The following is a 4,679-nucleotide window of genomic DNA, read 5'->3' on the forward strand; positions in this document are numbered from 1 at the left end:
TTACCTACAATTATTATGTATTAGCCTACCTACAAAGGACAAGACAAAGACAAAGGCCAAAGTGGGTGCCAGAAACAGTATTCTAAAGAAGTTGGCCAATACTAAATGGGGAACAGACGCCGGGACAATCAGAACCACTGCTATCGCCCTGTGCTACTCTGCGGCTGAGTATGCGTGCCCTGTATGGAGTAGGTCGCCCCATGCTGCAAAAATTGACCCAGTTCTGAACATTGCCTGCAGAGCCATTTCTGGATGCTTGCGACCAACCAACGTAGATGACCTCTACCTGCTGTGTGGCATCGCTCCCCCACACGTTAGACAAATGGCTTCATCCCAAGTAGAGAAACTAAACCAAGAAAATGACCCTCGCCACCCCCTCTTCCAGCATGAAACAGTAAAGAAGAGACTAAAGTCCAGGCACAGTTTCATCCACGCGGTTCAACCCCTGGATGGCAACCTCCGAAACTACAGGATCGCCCAATGGTCAAAGCATCTTCAGGCAAGCCAACATAAGCTTTCACTCAGACCCCAGGTATCCCTCCCGCCCGGAGCCAACGAGGTATGGCCGACGTGGTTGTGCCTAAATCGCCTCAGGACAGGTTTTGGTCAATGTAGGGCACTCATGCAGAAATGGGGATACACTGAAGATGGTCCAATCGAATGCGACTGCGGGGAGGACCAGACTATGGGATATCTCCTGAAATGCCCCTTATTGCCAGAGCCCTCTAGCCCTGGAAACCTTGAGGCTTTCAACCACCGTGCCAAGTCCTGTGTGCTGCAGTGGCTGGGCCGAGTGTAGTGTAGTGACCCGAGAAGAAGAAGATCTCTCCCATAGGAGTAACAACTGTTTTGGGGCTAGCCTTACACATTCATATACCAAAATTTTACAAAATCGAATGAATCTAGATGGCCATATTTTCATTTTGGCCAAAAAGTGGGCGTGGCTCAAAAGTAGGTCGACTGGCGTGCTCCAAAATAGGACGTTCAAATATCTCCCATAGGAGTAACAACTGTATTCAATTTGAAACATGTGGGTCAAACGGTTCTTGAGTTGTCGTTGACCGCACGCAGACACTGAAATGCATAGTGAAATTGCTAAAATCTACCTAATTTGCATAATTAAAGAAAAATCAAAACCCGTGTGATATGTTTTGGGGCCAGTCCTTATTCATTCACATACCAGAAATGAGCAAAATTCGTTGAACCTGAACTGACTTATGGCCATTTCCATTTTTGCCAAAAAGTGGACGTGGCTCGAAAGTAGGTCGACTGGCGTGCTCCAAAATAGGACGTTCAAACCTCTCCAATTGGAATAACAACTATATTCAATTTGATACATGTGGGTCAAACGGTTCTCGAGTTATCGTTGACCGTAGCCGAATGTTGACGGACGAACCGACGGACGGACGTACGACGGACGACACCCCATGGCAATAGCTCATCTTGACGATGTCAAGGCGAGCTAACAACGAGTTAACTCCGAGAAAAAATAACTTGGACATTCAAATAAGCTTTACAATACCATACATCGTGGCATTTTTGCAATGTATTTCATATAATATTTATTTTAAACTCTTAAGAAAATCTGTCAAACCTGAAGTTTGCGTCTCTCAGGCCACTCACAATTCAACACACTCCTGGTAAATCAGTTCAATTACTTACTTCTTAATTGCTATATATTATTCCTGTACATTATACATAACCTGCATATTATGAAAATTTCTGATTAACTTGATGACACGTTCATACGATGGATAATGGCAGCGGCTGCCATTACGCTCTCCCCATTTCATGATCTCTTATTTACCGCCAATTCTTATATTGATATCATTGTGCGCAACGTTTGATACGCAATTCTATCACCCACGCATGCAGGTGCAGTGTGGCGGGCTACCCATATCTCTAATCTACCATAGCACTCTATAACACGGTCAATAACCGAGCGACTATAGTTGCAGGTAGACGTGCTTTTACACACAGCGCTATTTCAATCGAATACTAGTTCAAACGCCATATATGAACACGAGCACAGAAGCGAACTAATTATACCAGGCGATTCATTGCATCGATATCAACTCTGTCCTATTTACGGCTCGGTTGACATCATATGACATTCGCAAAGAAAAATTTACCAGCCATGTCATGACTCATTACAGCAATACCCGTGCAAAAGGTGGAGAGTATCCTTAATATTCTGGGGCGGGGATATGGCAATAAAGTGCACCGCATGGGGGCCATGTGGTAGTGACGAGGCTATTAATAATGGTGACTACAAATCTAAGTAGAGGACGACTGAATCCTGTAATGGTAGCAGCTTGGAAGTGACACACAGCTTGGAATCCATTAAGTGGTTAGAGTGGGGAGGACGGATGCGTACTGCGCACGTGTTGTATTGATTGAAGTATGGATACATCAATAGAATCTCTAGTAATAATGGTCTGGTATGGTGTATTTATAAGATGAACCCTAGAATAATGCGTAAACAACAGCCTCAAGATCCTGGCACACGTGATTCTACTAACGGTGATACTAGCTATACAAACATCTGCGGATCGATGTGTGTGTGTGTGTGTGTGCGTGCGTGCGTGCGTGCGCGCGTGTGTGTGTGTGCGCGCGCTTAAATGCATGTGCGTGAATGCAGGCGTGCATGCGATTGTTTTTTGTTTGCTTGTTTGTATGTATGCATAGTTAACTGTTTATTTGCTCGCTTTCCCGTGTTTCTGTGTAACTGCGTGCGTGCGTTAGAGCGTGGGTGAGTGCGCGCCATTTATGGCCCTGTCACACATTGACGATTTAGCCAGCGTATGCCGGACGTATCAAAATTTCTCTAAAACGCTGGCATACGCTGAACTATCGATATTTTTTTCAATTTTGGGCGTATACATAGCGTATTCATAACGAGTTTTGAACGTATACTTAACGTATTAGTAACGTATATAGAACGTTTCGATAATTTATAGATAACTTATACCAACGAATGCTTAGCGTGTTGCCGGCGTTCACAACTTATGCCCAACGATAGTCTAACTTATGCATAGCGCGCGGCAGCGTATCGCCGACGATCACGTGTCGTAGCCTATATTATATATATATATATATACCTATAACCGCAGGTGTAGCCTCGTATTTTTAGCCATTTATAGTCACGATATAATTTACTATATGCTAATTTGATTTGTGGCCGTTACACAGCTATCAACAATAAGAAGAAACACATCGAGCAGTGTTTGTGGAATGTGCGTGATCCTACAGTCGGTGTTCTGCCCTGTGTTCTCCAGGTTTTATTTATATGGTTACCATATTAATTTTATATATAAATACACATATTTATTCATATATTTATATATTTCTCCAGGCTCTATAATTATAGTCATATCTCTTATTCTGAACTTTATTTTCCCTAAAACCAAGTAGCCTACATTCACTAACGCAGTAAAACAAACAGAGCACGTTGACACAGCGAGACACGGCAACGCTGCATATCGCACTACACAGCATGATCAGCATCACAGACAGACGGAAGCGCATCATCTGCCACTGGATACGTGGCGACCCATCATGTTGATGACATTTAACTGCTCAGCACGACGCGCCAGTGAACGAGGCCAGATATACGCCACACTGCTACTAACTGACAGTAATTCGTGGGTTCACTTCGCTAATGAAACATGTCGATGCTGCTGCTGCTGCATAAGCGCTGTCAGGCGCAGTCGGGACCAGATTGCAAGGTTCATTAACGTCGGTGATACTCCAAATTGTCCCTCCTACCCGAATCTCTACCTTCAGATTTACCTGCCTTGAAATGTTTACTAGTGCATCCTCTTTACTAAAGTCGCCACAGTGAATGTGCTTTCGCGTTATAACGATAGCTTAGGGGTTCATAGCCCGGCAGATATGTGAATGAATTGTGATCGGCACCAAGATCATGTTTCTATGTTGAATATTAGCTGAAAATGAAGCATAATAAATTTGAATGGCGGCCATCTTTGAAACTGGCCGCCATTGCTGCCGTGGGACAAATATGCGATGGCCCCATCTTTCTTATGGCATGCTCTAACCGAATGCCGAAGCTCATGCTTGTATCATCAAAATCACAATTCCCTCAAATATTGCGTATATCTGCATACTAGTAATAACATACAATATAATAGTATGAGTAACAACAATAGTATAAGTACAGTAAACAAAAGGGCAGACCGCATGGGAAACGACATAGAAGAGAACTTGAGGAAACATGGCGGACCTATAGGAGAAAACGATTTGTAGACGCCTAGTAGGCAATGAAGCACTCTATATTTGGGGTTGCCCAGTGGGAGAGCATACTGGCTTTTATGTACTATACAACGGTTTTTATTAACGTAATACTCGTGTTTGTTGGAGAGAATGTCAGTATATATATAGTAATTGACCTGCTATGAGTACGTGTTCGAAATGCCCATATATTGTTAGAGCGCAGTCACCCGCAACTAAACATCAAGGAAAGGTCAGAAGCAAATGCAAAAGGATTGCGATATATACATCGATGTGTAGTTTTGAGGCTGGGGAAGGGAATAGCGAGAAACCCTCTGACGCGAGAAGAGAAAGAGAGAGAGAGAGAGCGAGAGAGAGAGAGAGAGAGAGAGAGAGAGAGAAACAGACAGAGAGATAGAGAGGGGAGGGGAGGGAGGGAGGGAGAGAGA

The sequence above is a fragment of the Priapulus caudatus genome, unplaced genomic scaffold (assembly GCF_000485595.1).
Source record: "Priapulus caudatus unplaced genomic scaffold, Priapulus_caudatus-5.0.1 Scaffold812, whole genome shotgun sequence".
NCBI classification, from domain to species: Eukaryota; Metazoa; Priapulida; class Priapulimorpha; order Priapulimorphida; family Priapulidae; genus Priapulus; species Priapulus caudatus.